Here is a 20,226-nt window from a genome sequence, read left to right as displayed (position 1 = left end):
TCACATTGCCCCCTAAGAACCAGTGGAAAAAATGTTGATGTTCCAGTGACTGCTATTGTTGTGAGTGACAAAATGCCCCTTTTCTATGGTCCAGTAGTATGCAGTCTACCAGCATCTATGAAACTGTGGCAGATTAATTGTTTACTTGTAAATAGGGTAAAATCTCAGAGTCTTCAAAGATTGTGACAGGTTGTAGGTTTTTACATTCCCACCCACAACATGAGATCTCTGGTTGTTCCACAATCTTTCCAAAGTTTAGTGTTGTCAGTCTTTTCAATTTTATCTATTCTGATAAATGTCTAGTGATATTTGATTGTGACTTTAATCTTTTCATTTGCCAGATAAGTAATGAGGTTGAATATTGTTATGCTTACTTCATATATTCATAAATCTTCTTTTGTAAAGTTTCTATCCAAGTCTTTTGCCCATCTTTTATTGCTTAATTAATAAGAAAGAGGAATTAGGTGTATGCATAGGTACAGATATAGATCTTGGACAAAAGTCCTTTGTCTGATATGTTTTGCCAGTATTTTTCTCAAGTATTTTTCTGTCCTGTCCACTGATTTTCTTAACAACATATTTCGATTAACAGAGGTTATTAATTTTGATATTTAGTTTACTTTTTCTGATATGGTTATTGCTTTTTATATACTACACTGTATTTCAAGTTAAGAAATCATTTGCCTGCCACCAAGACACAAAAATACCTTTCTATGCTTTTATTTATAAGCTTCTGTCATTTTTAAATTAATTTTTTAAGTTTAATGGTAGATTCACATGCTGTTGTAAGATATAGTACAGAGAGATCCCTTGTACCCTACCCAGTTTCCTCCAATGGTAATTCCTTGTAAGACTATAGCACAATACCCCAATCAGAATATTGATGTCAAAACAATCAAGATACTGAAAATTTCTGTCATCACAAAGCTTCTTTATGTGGCTCTTTTATACACACACCTACTTCTTTACTATCTCCAGCCTCTCCTTGATCCCCAGCAACCACCAATCTGCTATCCACTTTTATAGTTTTGCCATTTCAAGGATATTATATAAATGGAATTATACAGTTTGAAACCTGTTGAGATTGCCTTTTTTCACTCACTCCACATAATTCTCTGGAGATTATTATGTGTATCAATAGTTTTTAAAATTACTATTATTGCTTAATGATATTCCATGGTATGGATGTACCACATTTGTCACATTCACCATTCACTCATTGCTATTTGCAGTTTGCAGCTGTTACAAATAAAGCTACTACAAACATTTATGGAGAGATTTTTGTGAGCACATACATTTTAATTTCTCTCGGATAAATGCTTTAGAGTGTAATTGTTGAGGCATATGGTAGTTGCATGTTAGGTATTTAAAACATACACACACACACACACACACACACACTCACAAACCTCTTTTTCTAGAATGGCTGTATCATTATGCACTCCTATCAGAAATTTATGAGTGACCTAGTTTCTCTGCATTGTCATCAGCATTAGGTGTTGTCACTATCTTTTTTTTTTATCTTAGCCATTATGGCTACCCTATGAATTTTTTTTCTAGAAGGTAATCTGACTTTTCAGATTGCTTAATTCTATTTCCATATACTTTGAGTCATGAGTTTAAGAGTATGTTTCCCATTCTGTTATTTTAACTTAGTATGTGGGAGAATCCAAAAACGAGGAAGTTATAAGAAAAATAAAAAATCATCAAAATACTTAACCATCCAAAGCACACTCCATTTTTCTTGTGTAGCTCTTCTTTTAGTTTGTAATTGCATATTTATTATGTGACTATGAAATTAGATCATTAGTTGCTTACTGTGTATATGTGCCTTCACTGGTAGAGGGTAGGAATCCTGTCTGCTCACTCATTCCCCACTGCATTGCTCCTATTAGGTATATCAAGAAGACCTAATAGAAATTAATAAATAATTACTGAATGTTAATATGAGTTCTAAATAGGTTCCCATTTTGCATATGGAATTACTTAATAGATGATTTAAAAATAGTAGTTACATAAACAATTGTTTAAAAATTGTGTCAGTGAGCATTTTATAATGCTTTCACTTTGAATGATACACTGATTTAACTCACTTTTTAAAAATATTTTAATGTTTATTATTTTTCTGAGAGAGAGAGAGAGAGAGAGACAACGTAAGCAGGGGAGGGGCAGAGAGACACACACACACACACACACACACACACACACAAAATCCAAAGCAGGCTCCAGACTCTGAGCTCTCAGCACAGAGCCTGATGCAGGACTCAAACTCCCAGACCACTAGATCATGACCTGAGCCAGTCAGACATTTAACCAACTGAGCTATGCAGGGGACCCTGATTTAACTCACTTTTTAAAATGTATACAAGGTTCACAAGGACCAGAGTTAAACTAACTCTCACTGGTTTGTGTCAGAGACAATCCTGTTCTTATTCAAAAGGTAGCCTTTTCTCCTTTAAAACATTTCCAATAAAAAACACATTTTAAAGCTTAAAAATCTAACCTGTAGTACAAATAAAATGTCTCCCTTTTATAAGTTTATATTTAATAACTCTGATAAAAAAACTGTAGTAGTTATTCAATATTCTTTGCTTTGGATACAGTACAGGCAAAGTACCCCAAGACAGAACTTAAATCCATTCTTAAAATTTTTCCAATGAAAAAGACTGAACCATCTATGTATTACATCCATCTTAATATGTGATTCGTCTTATATACTTGGTTCTGTCAGTGCCTTGTTCATATGTTCTTGCCCCGCAGGAGTGCAGACTCTTTCCAGCACATGTGTTTTTACCTGAGTACTTGCCTTGGCTAGTAGTGTGTTTTTGCCATCTACTTTGCAAAGTGGCAATGCCACAGAGTGAATGTCTCTCTGAGCATAGCTCTTTGACTGATGGCAGTTGGTATAGGAACACCCTTACTCCCTACAGTCCTAATGGAGAACTCCGGAGCATGTGTTTTTCATTGGCTTCCAGATTTTTCCCTGCAGGATTAAGTTCTTGTGACCAACATTGTAAACTCACGTGAAAATGAATGCTTTATTGGCTGCTTTCCTTTCTCACTCTTACTTGCTAACCCTTCTACTGATGTTTTTTGGAATCACTTCCAAAATAAATTACTTGGACTCTAATCCTAGTTAGGGTCTTCTTTGGGGGAACAGTTAGATAAAAATTCCTGTTTCAAGTAGAAAATGAATAGCAGTTATTGCTTTTCTTCCAAATACCAAAATACTCATTAAACTCAATTAGTGAGGCAGGATTCTGCCAAGTGCAAATAGAAGGTAGTGTGCTGTTGTTTTTCACCCTCATTGCAATCTTATTAAACCTACTATGCCAGTTATCCCCTATCTTTTAGGTAAAAGCCTATGAGATAAAAGTAAAAGCCTATGAGGTTTCCATGACTTTTCTGTTCACTCTTTTAAAAAATTTTTAATGTTTATTTATCACTGAGAGACAGAGCATGATCATGGGATGGGCAGAGAGAGGGAGAGACACAGAATCTGAAGCAGGTTCCAGACTCCGAGCTGTCAGCACAGAGCCCAACGCAGGGCTTGAACTCAGAAACCATGAGATCATGACATGAGCTGAAGTCAGATGCTTAACTGACTGAGCCACCCAGGCACCCCATCTGTTCACTTTTAAGATCAATAACTAGTCTCATATTCAAGTACTAAAGTTGATCTTTGAAGCTCCAGATAGAAGATGATCGGACTTGGAAATCTGCACTAAAGAAAAAAAAAGGTATCTTTCTTTACTATTTATCTACTTTATTCATCACCTCCTCCACTTCCTCCACTCACTCTGGAGCCTCTGGCTCCTCAGGGTTGGAACAGAGAAAGAAAAGAGAGGGAAGAATGTAATATTGACTGGAATGTTATACTCTGGAGTGGTGTGGCTGATGCCACAGTGCTTGCTCTTTGTCTTCTTGGATATGTGGTGGGCCAGAAATCTCCCCATCCTTGCTGTAGATGTTGCTTAACACTATAGCCTACAGCAATAATGCAGTCTTCAGCTGGCAGCTTGCAAACCTTTTTCCTTTCTATCTTTGCCTCTCCTGCACTGGCACACCTCTACCTCTTTCAACCAGAGTCCTCTTTCCTTAGGCATGAAGCCCTTTAGGTGGGACCATTTTCAAAGTAATTCAAGGTTAGATAACTTCTAGAGTCCCATGAGGTCCCTGGAAATACTAGCCATATTCAGTGAAAACAGAGTTTTCTCCCTTCAAAGCCCTCTCTGTTCTTCTGTCAGTCTGGCTGGCTATAGGCAACCCAGCCTCTTGGCATCAAACTTCTCCAAGTGTGGTTCTATAGTAAATGTAAGTCAACACCAAGCCCTATGCTCCCAACTCCAAAGAACAAGGTCAATTCTGAAATTCTCTCTCTCCTATGCTCCAGGTTAGTCTTCCTCCTGGTGGTAAGAATGGTCATTTTCTGTGAGGGGATTTCCTAAGTCTTTCTGCCTGACTAAGGAGAGCAAAGGAGAAAAGTATAACTCTTCCCACAGAAATCATTCTCATGGTCTTTCTTCTGTCCATCTTTGTACTTCCCTTTATATTGGCTTGAGGCAGCTCACAGACCAATGTTTATCCATCTGTCTATTTGGGTTACCCCTTAGCAAGTTCTGCACAGTTGGCCTGGTACTTCACTTTCAAATTAGTACATATTTAACACTCTTTCTTCTAATCTTTGTAGCTTCAGCAAAAATTCTAAGCAGGAAAAATTTTATTTCAACATCTTGCTATACCTCTAATTCAAAATCTAAGTAAAGGAACTGACATTTTTATGGTTTACAATATTCCAAAATTTGTGCTACATCTTAACCATACATTATCTTGTTAGGATAGTCCTATTTCGTATATCATCTGATAATTTTCATCAGTGACACCTAAGTTAGGAATTCAGTTTACATGTATTTTTCATCAAATGATTTTCTAGGCATTGAAACTAACCTATAAAGATACAAGAGGAAAGCATGTTTAACAAAACATCAGGCCATTTGCAAACATTTTCAAGAAATGTTAAAAATGTCTTATTATAAAACAGATTTTGAATCTTAAAGTGACAAAAGAAGAAATATTGCATATTGTATGCTATAAATTCTTATTATCCAAATTACAGTTACAAATTCAAGAAGTATGATTTTTAAAGTCTTTTTTCTACTGTTTTTCCATATTTTCCATTTTTGATAATAAATATATATTAAATATGTATAAAATTTGTTTTTAGAAATAAAATTAGCTAAATCAGAATGTAATCATTGTGTTTCAAGGAATCTTCAAAGGGTTAGAGGCAGCTTTATATTAGGCAGATTAGTAACATCTGTTCATTGATTTGCCAGTTATTTAATAATTATTCTAATAACTTGTACACAGCAGTTACAGTTAGTTCACTTCATGGCTTCTCAAACCAACAAAACATCTGTAAAGACGTTTATATTTTATTTAAAACTGAAATACTAATGTGAGGTATGGTTGCAAAGACACTGGATCCAGAAGCATAGTGTTTATGTGCACATATTAAGAATAATGTATTTTATAGAAACTCATAAACCAGGGATACATGCATTGTCTTTTTCTCTCATCACAAGTTGGGAAACAGAGCCTGTATTAAATCAGAAGACTATTTAGGACATTCATCTCCCTGAAAGTCAAAAAGATGATTTGCCCATGGGAGATACCATTTTATGATAAATATGCAGGGGCTTCAAAGATTTACAGATTTTGAGATGGCACTTGGGAGTATCATTTTTTTCCCTAGTTTCTCTTAAATGAAGAATTCCTTGAGATAGGTTAGAAAATCGGTTAATTTAATTGCCTCTTTGCAGTAATATAGGAATTTATGGCATTTTTCTGTAGCAGAGACTAAAATGGTCCTCTTGGTTATAGAAATTAATTGATCCTTAAAAACACACTCTGTTTAAAAGATGTTATTGTCTTATTCCATAAAAATGGTTAATATGTATTTGCTGGAAAGTAAAATCATGTATTTTTGACCTGTCAAAGGCTTTTCTCTGCAAATAAAAAGTTGGTCTTTTCTCAATGCCAGATAGTAAACTGAACCTGAATTCTATGAATGATACTATGATCTTTCTCATATATATCATCAGGAGTGGTAAGGTTCTGCAATTAGAACTCAGTTGACAATGTGGGTGATGAATGAGGCACAGGAAGACTTCTGATTGCTCTTACACAACTGCATCATTGGCTCTGCATAGTATCAGCAACATTAAGGTTTTGGTTTTTTCTCCCAGAGAACGACTTACAAAAATAGGGGAAGCAGCTGAGATCATTACTGTATCACATTGAAGCTGTGTGCTAACATTCTCAGGGTGATACACTATGAGCAAGAAAAGAAAACAAGAATTAGTAAGAGTGGGAGGTGGAGTTCCCTTCAGAGACTGTAGAGAGAGGGGTGGCTCATCTACCTGCTGGGGTCTGATAGTTTAGCAAGTTGGAAGAAGACAACGTTATGATATGTTGTTAGTGACTACTGCACCGTCTCTTCCAAAATATTAATAAAAACCTGCACTAAGGCTTACATTATTTTTAAAAATTTCTGTAATTTTAACTTAGGCTTTATTTGGGTGTCTGAGGTATCAAGGGCAGGCTTCAAGGTGGACAAGCAATGGTCAGGTTGCATATAAAGTACCAACAAAATTAATGATTTTGTTTCTGGTAGAAAGTTTAGAGAAACATCAGAAACATGTGAGATCATTTGGTTTCACAAATGAGACCATTTTATTAATCATTTTATTGACATTTTAAAAGATGATATTCGAAGAAGTTTGCTTGCCTACTTGGTTTCTTCCTACCTGAAGTGCCTGTTTACAGAGTTAATGCTCAACACAATTTCAGATGAAAGAAAAGACACTGTTTTGTGTTATTTTGTGTGACATTGTATATTCATTTTCTGTTTGGTGTCATAACAGACTGCCGTAAATTCAGTGGCTTAAAAAATACACAAATTTATTATATTACAGTCTTAGAGGTCAGATATCCAACACAAGTGTAATCAAGCTAAGAACAAGGTCTTGGCAAGTCTGGGTTCCCTTCTTGAGACTCAAAACAAGAATCAATTTCTTGTGTTTCCCCAGGTTCTAGAGGCTGCCTTTATTTCTTGGCTCATAGCCTCCTCCTCCATTTACAAAGCCAACAATAGTGGGTGGAGTCCTCATGGTGCTTCTCTCTGAACCACTCTCCTGTCTTCTTCTTTTAAGGACTCATGTGATCAGATTGGGCCCATGTGGGTAATCCAGGATAATCTACCCATCTCAAGGTTGGATGATTAGAAAGATTAATTGCATCTGTAACCTTGATTTTCTTTTACCACCTAAGGTAGCATATTCATGGGGTGTGGGGATTAGGGTGTAAACCTGTTTGGTAGGAGTCATTATTCTGTCTAACAATTCCTGTACTGCCTACCAATTAGGTTTAGTTGTGAGTAATCAAGATTCAAAATAGTGGTGATTTAAATAAACTAAGTTTTTAAATTTAAATAAACATAAATGTCCTAATGGAATGACTAGCATCCTTATGTTACAGATATTGAACTAATGACTTCAATGAATCACATGGACTACAGATATTATTAAAAGATGAGTTTGTTTCCATTTTAACACCAACACCAATTTCTAAAATAGGCTAATTCTATGTATATATTAAGTCATTATAACCAGTCATTTTTATTAAGTTAGTACAAAAGAAAACTGTATTTTAAGAGAGATAAGAAGAACAAAAGCAAAGATCACTTTTCAACTATTTGTATTAACATCACATAGCAACAAGGTGCACTGGGGATAGCAACTTGTAATGGTATCAATCACAAAAGAAATGTGTTTTTTAGAGTATTTGAAAAGGTAATGGGAATTGTTTGCTATATGGCATAGCATTGTATTTTAAAAGACTTATGAGAAACTGAAGCTCTATAAACACCTTAATGTACAGAAATAATAAACTAATCCTTAAAAGATGAAATTTAGTCCTTACTAAATTATGATTTAAAAGATTACTAACTTATGATTTAAAAAATACAAGGAGACAGAATAAGGATAGTGTATTTTAATAGACATATCCATTTAATTTTCTTTAGCTTGTAGTAGAGACAGGATGTGTTAATGGTGTAATATCCAGAAGCTAATTACATCCTAAGATGAATAGTTAGCATGATATTGAGAATATTTTCTTAAAAGGGGAGGTCGTTATGGCATCATGGACTGTTCAGACCACACCTGCATGTAAAATACAATTCTGGACACAGTAGCAAGAAGGGCATGTTTAAGCTGGAACATGTCCAGAAGAGAGTAAACCAGAGAGTAAAAAGCCTGACATTGTGCTAGTTCAGAAACCCTAACTGTGTAGAGATAAACACATAGGAAATGTGACAGCTGTCTTGAAATATCTAAAGTGTGTCAGGTTAAAGGACATTAAACTTGGTCCATATATTCTCAGTGGATAGTACTCAGACGAGAGAGAGAGAGATTTTGGTTCAATATAAAAGTATCTTTCTAATAACTAGAGCTTTCTGGAAGTAGAATAGACTACACCCATATGAAGTGAATGATCCACCACAAAATTGTGGTGAATTTATTTCCCAAGAACATTTCTAGAAAAGACTTGGAACCAATCCTTAGATGTCCTCTAACCCTCCTTGACCAATCTCTCCTATATTACTAAGTAGAGCATGAATGTCATTCTCATATATGGCATCCTTATTCTTTCAGCCAGTATATTAGGAGTAGAATTCTGCACATTGTATTTTAGCCAATAAAAGCCAGAATGAAATATTTTGACTATTATTGATGGTAGTGTATATAATCAAGAATATATCTTATTGGTATCCTGATGTTAAACTCAGGAACTCAAGTGAAATTGTTTGAACATGATATTAACAGTAGTTATCCTCAGGATTTCCATAGAATTTCCTTCCTTCTTTGAAATGAGAGTAACTAAGACTGCCAACTTGGATAACCCATAATATCCCTAAAATTACTATAGGAGGGTAGTCTCCTGAAAATGAGAAATGCATTTTATTACAGGCAGGATGCAGGCTTGGATCTATTTTGTTTGAATAGCTTCAGCTAAAAAAGAGTAGTTTATATAAGATCAATATTTTTACCTAGAAAAACAAAGAAAGCAACACACACCCCACCACCACCACCACCACTACCAATAACAACAACAACAATAACAAACAAACAGCTTGAAGTCATGGGAAAGAAGCAAAGCAGCCAGACCTAAGTGACCAAGACCCCCAGGAAGAAGGGACATACATTATAGTGAGTACCAAATTGTCTGACACTTTTCCTAGCCAGGAATTTCCAATTGGGCAAAAAACTTCAGCTCAGTATTTTTAACAGTCTCATAAGTCTGGGCAGATAAAAAATGGAGTTTAGGTTTACCAAGGCAGTCATCATATTAAAAGGCAAGAAAAAAAAATATCATCTGTAGAAAAATGAGTCTGATATTTTGGGCTATTTGTTCCCTTGGAGCATCCTGCCAATTCCTTAACTGTGCATAAAATGCTGAAAACTTAAGCATAAGTTGACATATGAGAGGCTAAAAATTAATCAGGGACTTCAATAATCCCACTTGGATGAGGAAACAAAAATTAGAGCTCATGTGGTTCTGAAGAAACAGGGGCTCTGGTGATCAAACCTGGACTTTTAGTTGAAACTATAAAGCACCAATCCCTAGGAGTAAGAACAAACCAAAATAGAGAAGCCTTTAAACAAACAAACAAACAAACAAACAAGCCTGAAACACAGTCTTTAATCATCTCTATCACAGACTGGATTAAGGTTATTTGCCACTAATTTAAACTGCTTTCTAAAAGAAACACAGATCACTTCTAAGGAAAATTGGCATCATTCAAAAGCTAAATAGTTGGCTATTTTGTGCACAATGTCTGGAATTTAATTTTAAAGCTCACAAGATATGCCAAGAGATAAGATCAAGTAGCTGAAAATCATAGTGGAAAGAAATAGAAAATAGAAATAAATCCACAGGCTATTCAGTCCCTGGAAACATTAGACACTGTGCTGTTCTGATATTAATGTATCTATGGGTATAATGATAAAGATATAGTGAAAACTGTGACCACTATATTTTAAAAATAGAAACGTTAAAAATTAAACCTGAAAAATAGAATCCATAAAGAAGAGTTAAATGGAAATACTAGAACTAAAAAATATCATCAGTGAAACTGAGAAATCAATAGAATGTTAAACAGAATTCTAATTAGTAGATCAGTAGAAAATAACCACACTGAATCAGGAAGAATAAAATGAGCACAAATGCAGAAATATACTTCAGAGCCAATTAAGACATGATAAAAATTTCTACCATATGTGTAATTGATGTTCAGAAGATATAAATAATATTTTAAAATATGTTGATCAAGACTTTTCCAAACTGATGGAAAACCTTAAGCCACAAATTAAAGAAGCTCTATGACCTCCCTAGAGGGATAAATTTAAAACACATCTCAGTATACAATAAAATATATATATATATAAAATAAAAAATGGAAAGAGAGAAAAAAAGAAAGTAAAGAATAAAATAGAAAAGAAAGGAAAGGTGCCTGGGTGGCTCAATTGGTTAAGCATCCGACTCTTGACTTTGGCTCAGATCATAATCTCACAGTTTGTGGGTTCAAGCCCCATATTGGGCTCTGCACTGACAGTGAAGAGTCTGCTTGGGATTTTCTCTCGCTCTCTCTCTGCCCCTCCCCCATTCTCTCTCTCTCTCTTTTTCTCTCTCTCTCTCAAAATAAATCAATAAGCTTTAAAAAAAAAAAAAAGGATACATCACTTTCAAAGAGGCAACACTTGGAAGTTGGCTTTTAAAGCAAAATGACTGCAACCAGAAGAAACTGAGATGACATCTTTAAAGAACTAACACAAAACAACAAAAACAGACAAAAATGAACCCAGTGGAAAAATATTGGGTTTTTTTGTTTATTAATTTTAGCAATCTCTACACCCAACATGAGGCTTGACTCATGACCCGAGATCAAGAGCCACATACTCTACTGAGTCAGACAAGCAACGCCAGAAGAAAATATTTTTCATAATGAAGGCTAAGTGAAGATATTTTCAAGCATTAAAAAACTGAGCAAGTTCATCATCTGCAATATGATGTGTATACATATATAAAAGTGCCAGTGATTAAGAAAGAATTGTATAGTGCAAGGTTAGACAAATAACAGAGTTGCCTAGAACAGTAGCTGGCAAACCATAACTTGTGAAATAGCTATTTTTACACAGGTTTATTGGAACACATCCATAGCTATTCATTTACATATTATCTATGGCTATTTTTGCACTACAATGGTTAAGTTGAGTAGTTGCGACAGATACCATATAATCGCAACAAGTAAAGAATGATCATTTCAGTAAATTGCACCAAGTTATACAGAAGTTCTTCAAGAAAATACAATTCTCAACCCATCCTTCACATCACATTCAAGACCACTTCCAAATAAAGTGCAGATCTAAATATGAAAGATCAAGTGTGTATAATAAGTTTTTAAATAGGAGGATATTATGACCTTGGAAAAAGCAGAGTTGTTGAACAGGAAATAAAGTGCACTTATTGTTGTTGGAAACCATAGATAAATCAGATTTCATTTAAAATAAGAATTTTTTGTTTATCAAGACATTCCATTGAGAGAAGAGAGTGAAAACACAGCCTACAGATTGAAAGAAGATATTATTAAAAATTTTTTAACGTTTTATTTATTTCTGAGAGAGAGAGACACAGTGTGAGCAGCAGAGGGTTAGAGAGAGAGGGAGATACAGAATCTGAAGCAGGCTCCAGGCTCTGAGCTAGCTGTCAGCACAGAGCCTGATGTGGGGCTTGAACTCACGAACCATGAGATCATGACCTGAGCGGAAGTCAGACATTTAACCAACTGAGCCACCCAGGCACCCCGAGGAAAGATATTATTAATTAATTAATATCTATCTAGCTGCAGAAATAGATATGTGCAAAGGACTTATTCTATGAATATACAAAGACCTACTATAAATCAATGAGGAAAAGACATTTATAAAAATAAGTCACAGACTATAACAGTTATCTCACAAGAAATGATATAAAATTTTTAACAATTTAGTGTTTATTTATTTTTGAGAGAGACAGAGTGTGAGCAGGTAGAGGCAGAGAGAAAGACAGAATCTGAAGCAGGCTCCAGGCTCTGAGCTGTCAGCACAGAGCCTGACAGGGGGCTGAAACCCTTGAATTGTGAGATCATAAACCTGAGATCATGGTGCTCAACCAACTGAGCTACTCAGGTACCCCAAAATGATATAAAATTTTAATAAATATATGGAAAAAGTGTTCAAATCAATAGTCATAAGTCAATATTCATGAGAAAACTGAATAAACCACAATAACATACTTCTATATTCTCATCAGAAATACGTTTTAAAAACCTGACAATAATAAGTGATATTAAAGAGTTAGAGTAACTGGAACTCTATTATACTGGTTGAAGTACAATACAACCCCTTGGGAAAACTGATTGACAGCATCTACCAAAGAAGAATATATGCACTGTGTACTCAATAATTCTATTTCTACAGAAATATATCCATATGTGCACCACAGGACATGAACAAAATGTCGATAGCAATACTGTAATCACTCCCAAATGGAGCTTATCTAAATGTTTATGAACATTAGAAAGGATAAATAAATGAGATTAAATTAATTAATAAGATACTCTTAAGCAATGAAAATATCTATAATATGCATATTTATATAATAATATAGATTAATTTTACATTGTTCAGTAAAGAAAACCAAACAAAATGGCTACTGTATGATTTTAGAAACATTTTTAAATTATTATTATATTATTATTATTTTAAAAGCAAGCAAAATTAATCTATGAAGATAGGCTTTAGTAGAATAGTTTTCTTGGGAAGTGGGTGTAGTTCATGTGAAGGGGCATGAAGGGACCTTTGGAATGCTGGTGATAATCTACTTCATCAGGATGGTAGTCATACAGGTATGTTCACTTTGTGAAAATTAATTGATTGATATATTTATAATTTATGTGCTTTTTTGGATGTATATAATACAGTAATAAAAAGTTACCTTACTTAAAATGTCACCTCATCTTATACCTCAGCTATTGAAGTAGGTATTGAAATATTTACTATTATCACTACAATTATGTCAAAAAATAATGGTTTTTTAAATGATTGTTTTTGTATAATAAATTATACATATATATGATTTCATATGTTTTCCAGTTATTGAATAGATTTTAACAATTTATATACATTAATTTTATATATAAATAATTACATGTATAATTTTATATGTATATAACTTTCTTTTTTTAAGTTTATTTATTTATCGTGAGAGGGAGAGAGAACACATCAGGAGGGGAGGGGCATAGAGAGGGGGAGAGAGAAAGAATCCTAAGCAGGCTCCCCACTGTCAGCACAGAGCCCAGCACAGGGCTTAAACTCATGAACTGTGAGATCATGACCTGCGCTTAAATCAAGAGTTGAACACTTAACTGGCTGAGCCACCCAGGTGCCTCTAATTTTCTAAAGCTACTATAATGAATAGGAATTACTTCTATAATAATGAAATAAATAAACTTCATTTACAGTAACACAGTTGGACATTCGGTCTCAGTTATGCAAACTGTATTTGTTCATATATTTATTCTCTCCATAATTCCCTAAATTGTGGGTACAACTGACTTCCGACTACAATACATTCTTACAAATTACTTTAACAAAAGGCATAATGAGAAATGCCTATTATAATTGTGATATCAGAGATTTTAGGATTTAATCTGTCTTTAGATAAGTAATATAGTACTGACTGACTTTCATTGACATTTAAACTTACTTTTACACTGCAAGTAGCCTTGTAAAAAGACTTTCTACTTCATGGACCATCAGTAATTTTTTATGTTAAATTAAACTTGTTCTCTTCCTTCCAGTCCATCACTTTTCTTTGCCTCTCTTATCCTTTTTCAGTCTGTAATAATTCTTTTTTGAATGGAGTTTTCCACTTAAGTACCAAATAATGATCCATTGTCATTTGAACTTTTGTTTTCATTTGGTTGGAGTTTACCATTGTATGCACTTGAATGACAAATTCATCCTATATGCTCAGAGAAGCAACCTCATACCATATGGAACAAGGTGCTTCAATTATTCTTAACTTTATCCTATATAAAGAGTAGGATAAGCCAAACATTGGAGGCAGAACTAGAGTTCTTTGAACTACAAACTGTGATCATTTTTATTTTCAAGTACTCTCTTAAATATTATATTTAAAGCAAGCTCACTACAAACTGAAAGACTTCTACTTATATTCAAAGATGACTATTCAAGAAGATAAAGGTTTACAAATAGCATCTTAGTTTGTACTACAGCATACTTTGGAAAAAGATCAAATGTATAAGACTTTGAATTCCTCAAAATAAGGAAAGTATTATCAAAGCAACACAAAATAAGTACCCTTTCATAGTTTATAAGGTTATACAGACCACCATAATGAGAAGAAGCTATGAGGTACTCTTAGTTACTGTACAAAGTAACAATAGGAATCTTTTTCACAGAAAAGATATTAGGTTATTCTTCAAACAACTCTGAATCTTATCTGTCTGAAAAATTGATAGCATTTAAAACAATTTTTAAATATAGATGGAGGAGAAGTATTGACCTCTTACCTCTCTCTCTGATTCCACCCAAAGGGATGTAAACTCAGGAAGGATAAGAAGTCTTCTTAATCACTTAATCAGTGATAAAAAGTTGCGAGTATTCTCTGCTTCTACTATCTTGAGTGTTCATTATTACAGGTCATATATTCTGAATGAAGAAAAGAGTATAGGTTATTTTGGCAAATCCCTTGAAGGCATAAATATTTCATTCCCTGCAACAGAACCCTTTTTGGTATTTACTGAAATTGTTTACAGCCTACTTGAAAATCCTAAATTTGATTTTAAGCATTTCCCATTCAATTCTATCATTCCATTTGCCTACTAGAATGCTTACTAACTTTGAGCTGTGTGGAAAATTGTGCAATATCACAGTTTGTACCTCCTTGTTGATATTACCTTCATTCAACTATCTGAAAGCTGAGTAGCAAGTTGTAATATTTTTTTTTTACATCTTTCAGAGCCAGTCTTTTATGAAGGCAGGTAAAGAATCATTTAAGTGGTATGAATACAGGAATTTTTTTATAAGTCCAGCTAAAAGACACCAAACTCTCTTAATTTCTATTAGGGATCAAAACTATTTTCTGTAAACAGCTGGATAATAAATATTTTAGGCTTTCCAGGACATACACCTTTGTTGAAACTACTCAACTATGTTGTAGTAGCATGAAAGCAGCTAGAGCAGCCATTAATACATGAATAGGCATGGCCAGGTTCCAAAAAAACTTCATATAAAAACAAGTGTCTGGGTAAATTCGGCCAGTGGTCCATAGTTGGCTGATTCCTTTTGCTAGATTATTCCTAAAATTTTATTATTCCTTCATTGTAAGACAGTGATCTTTTTTATAATATAGCCAACACTCTGTTATTATCAGCCATCATTTACAATCTTTTAGAAATGATCTTTGAATTTCCAAATATGCAGTTTTATAAAAGGGCAAAAGAAAAAAAAAAAAAAAACAACACTGAGAGACCTAGGCAGAAATAAGGCCTATATTTGGCACCAACTATTAGAACATATTGATGAAAAAAAATATTGACTGGAAGCAAGACAAATCTCATTGCATTAAGAATTTCTCCAGTGTCCATGTCAACTCACGTATTCATTCATTTACCCATCTATTCAGCCAGACTTTTCGAGCCCTTATTATGTCACAGGGTACTATGCTAGGTATAAGGGTAGGACAGTGAATATAGGTCAGCCAAAGTCCAGGCCTCAACAAAGTTTTCAATCTAGTGGGAAATATGGACACTAAGGACATAATTTTAAAAATAAAGAATGCTATAAACACAGAGAATGGGAAACCCTGTGTAATACACCAGAGTGGGGTGGGGTGGACATGCTGAGAAGACATCTCTCAGCAAGTGATATTGAAGCCATATAATATGGAACATCAAAGTAGGCCAGGTAAGGACAGAGAGTAGGGGTAAGGTTATTAAAGTTTTTATTCAAAATCTGCCTATTTTCTAAAGTCAGAGTTTTCACATTTGTACCTAGTTAAAATACTAAGGATAGCCTTGTTGTACTTGGTACAATAGAATAATATTTTCCTACTGTGAGTGCTGGATGGATACTTCAGATGCTTTGGGACAGAAATAAAAATTGGTGCAACCCCCTTGAATGAGCTCTCCTGGACTCTAAGCCAAAATTTTGCTTAGTTTCATGTTTGACTTTCATCTGTTTAGCAAATGCAATTAGTTCATTCAGACTAAATGAAAAACATTAGGGGGAAATTTTAGCCAGTGAAAGTTAAGATATGAACATGAAAAGGAAAATGAACATTGACCAGAAAAGAAGAAAGAGAGGAAGGAGTAGAAGAAGGCTGGTTGGAGGATTGGGAGGAACTTAACGGAGGACCATGGGGGAGAAGAAGGGGAGAAATGGTCGGGGAGAGGGAGAGGCAAACCATGAGAGACTCTTGAATGCTGAGAACAAACTGAGGACTCATGGGTGTGGGGGCGAGGGGGAGATGGGTATGGAGGAGGGCACTTGTGGGGATGAGCACCGGGTGTTATATGGAAACCAACCTGACAATAAACTATCTGTAAAAATAAATAAATAAATAAATAAATAAATAAATAAATAAAATTAAAAAAAAAAAAGAAGAAGGCTGGTTGGAAAAGAAGTCTTGGTGTGGAGAGATCCTGACTAGTGACTAATAGCAGAAAAACATTTTCAGTTTATTTCTGAAGAGCTTTAAACTCAAAATGCCACCCAAAAGCCATTTGGGGAATTGTTTGGTGAGTAAATGTCATATCTGTAAGAAGGAAGACTAATAGACTCTCTGAACTGTAATGGCCTGGCTTCAGTAAAATACACACTCAATTTTTATAAGGCTTATTCATAGTGTAATAGGTAAAACTTTTGTCTTAAAACTATAGTGTCCCTGATAAATATTGCACTTGTTTCTTTATGTTACAGTATTTAATACTCTGTATATTGTGGATGATACAACACAGGTTTACAAGACGTGGGTCAAGAGAATTGGTATAACCCTGAGGCTTGCTTTATGATCCTATCTGACATTTTCATCCAGCAGTCATGCCTGCAACTTCAGAAAACAGTGTAACATAAAAGGGCAAATGCGTTTATACAATCATCATCTCTTTCATCACACATCTATATGGCTGTGAGGGTCACCAAGGCTCAGCGGTCCTGAGGTCCCAAATTCAATATCTACCCTGAAATTTCCTGGAGAGATTTCAACCCCAAATCTAGTAGTTAGACCCTGGATATATCCAGATACATTCCATTTATTTCCCAACTGGAATTTTAGTGCATCACCCTTGGTGAGGGGATCACTGACTAATTTCAAAAGAACTTAACCTAAGTTTTGATATCAACATCAACAAGCACACATTGAGGAACCAGCTCTACAGGACAGTACACTGGGAAAACTATTACAAATTAAGTTACTGTATTTCTCTTTGAGAGCTCATACCATGCAAACAGCAATCCACAGATGGTTGATCCACAGATAACTCCTAGTTAGCTCTCAGATATCAATGGTCACTTGTGTAGAGATTGCTTTTCTCATCTTCCAAACAAGTGTGAATCCTCCACTCAAAACTTCTCATAGATTAAGGTCCTTCTCTCCACCTTGGTATTTTACCCTTAATTAAGTCATAAATGACATGAGTATGAGGATCATGTTTTGTTTTGCCCACCTTTGTATCCCAGAGAAAGTGTCTACATCACATAATACACTTTGAAAACTATTCACTGAATGAATAAATCATTGAATGACAGAGTGAATAAAATAATAACCAATAGATTTGTAGAGGGCAAAATAGATATATAGAAGGCAGCTGTCTAAATACTTTGATTTGGGGAGAAAAGTCAAAGGAATTCTCTTAACAAAAATGTATACACAGATTGCTAAGTGCATTTAATTAAAAATATTAGAAACTTTAATATTAAAAATATTAAAAATTTAATTTAATTAAATAATATTAAGAATATTAGAATTCTTAATAAATAGTATTCTTATTATTCTTAATATTCTTAATAAATAAAATTTCTTAAAATTTTCTGATGGAATGTAATCATTCACAAGTGAAAGTACTGTATTAGATAATTCTACAGCTGGGTTCATTAGAATCTGTTCACTTCTGGATCTGTCAGTGAATGGGGAAAATTTCAAGATCCTCCTTTACAGACTAATCCTTACTGCCTGGTAAATAAACAGAGTGAGTGGTGAGTGAATGAATGAAGCAGAGAAGGAGGGAAAGAAGAAAGGTAGGGAATTTAAAGCCACCATAGTATATTGGTCTATAGAGAGGCATTAGGACTACATTGTGGGAATTCATAAACCTCTCTCTTTAACATCCATTCTCTGTGTGTCTTATGCAATGTATTTAACCTATTTGGGTCCTCACTATATTCATCTACAAAATGGGCTTATTAATGTGCCTACACCATTAGGCAATTTGATAGGATTAATGACAGCTATATATGCAAAATGTTTTAAACAGTGGTAATCACACTGTAAGTACTGTGTAAATGTTCACAATTAATGTTTCACTCTTCTCAGCTTAATACCTTTCAGGCCCAGAGGCTCTTTTCAGAACCATAACCCTTTAGAATGTGACGATTTTAGAAAGAATATAAAGTTGTGACCCAACACTTAGGAACTATTGCAGAAGGCAATTTGCACATAGATCTTCTTGTTGAACACTTAGCATTGTATTTCTTAGCATTAGAGTTGTATTTAGCATTTGTGGTAAATGATAAAAAGCATCAGGATGGATAGCAAAACTGAGAGCGTGATATAATTAAAATATTTACCACAATTTCTTTTTCTAGGTTGCAAGTGCTCTGTATCTATATTTGTATTTTGTAGACAGTAATTAAATAATAAGGAAAATTATGGATGCCAAAATTTCTTTAAACATACATGCATACATACATACATACATACATAAAAATGAAGTTAGGGTCTTTTAGTACCAACTATATCTACGTCACCACCCCTTATGGAGCTGAAATGGCCACCAGGTGGCGCTCAGATTTCAAATTGCTTTGCAAATTGGAGAAGGCATCTAATTTCCCAAAATGCTATTGTTCCCTAAACTTTGTTATACTACAAAATAACTCTTTCTCTCTCTTTATGTGTCTAAATTCTTGGAGGTTCTATAATCTTCACTATGCAATCAAATTAATACCCTTTTAAATATAGGTTAAATAATATACACATATTGATTCTATTATAATACAAATAGTATTTTATATTCATTCTGTAGCCCAAAATGCTTAAGGAAAGAAACTATCTTGAAGATATTCCAAAGACATCAGCCTTAATACTGGTTCTTCTAAACTGACACTGGAAGGAAACATTAATTTAAAAGATTAGAATTTGAAAATTCACTGTTAAAACTTACTGTGCTCAAGCATTCTATGTTCATTGATTTGTAACATTAATGGACATGTTTTAAATATCCACTACAGCTTATTATGATTTTCTAAAACACCCATTATCTCCCCTAAAACTGTCATATTCAAAAGACAAGCCTGGTATGAGAGAAACACGGTTCAGTGAATAAGAAAAGAATCATAGAATCATAAAGCAAATATACTGGGCTGTTTCAGGATTGAAAGAATTTTAGGAAATTGAAAAGGAATTTTCAAATGTCAGAAAATGCCAGTATACTAAAATTGTTAGACAAGACATAGGCATTAAAAGGATACTTCAGTTCCAATAGATAAACCAAACCAAAATGCATACAAAATTCAAGGTTTAAATTTATTGAAATTTGGCTACATTTGGATAAGGGTATTTGTTGTTATTTTTTAATTTTTAAAATATTTATTTATTTTTTAGAGAGACACACACACAAAGTATGGGCAGGGGAGGGGCAGAGAGGGAGATACAGAAGCTGAAGTAGGTCCCTGCTGAGTATGCAGTCTGCTTAGGATTCTCTCTCTCCCTCTGCCCCTTCTCTGATTGTATACTCTCTTTCTCTCTAAAATATAAAGCAAGGAAGTAAGGAAGCAAGGAAGCAAGAAAGCATGAAAGCAAGCAAGCAAGCAAGCAAGCAAG

This window comes from Hyaena hyaena, unplaced genomic scaffold (genome assembly GCF_003009895.1).
Source record: "Hyaena hyaena isolate Hyena2069 unplaced genomic scaffold, ASM300989v1 scaffold_627, whole genome shotgun sequence".
Taxonomy (NCBI): Eukaryota; Metazoa; Chordata; class Mammalia; order Carnivora; family Hyaenidae; genus Hyaena; species Hyaena hyaena.
Note: the sequence above shows the minus strand (reverse complement) of the source record.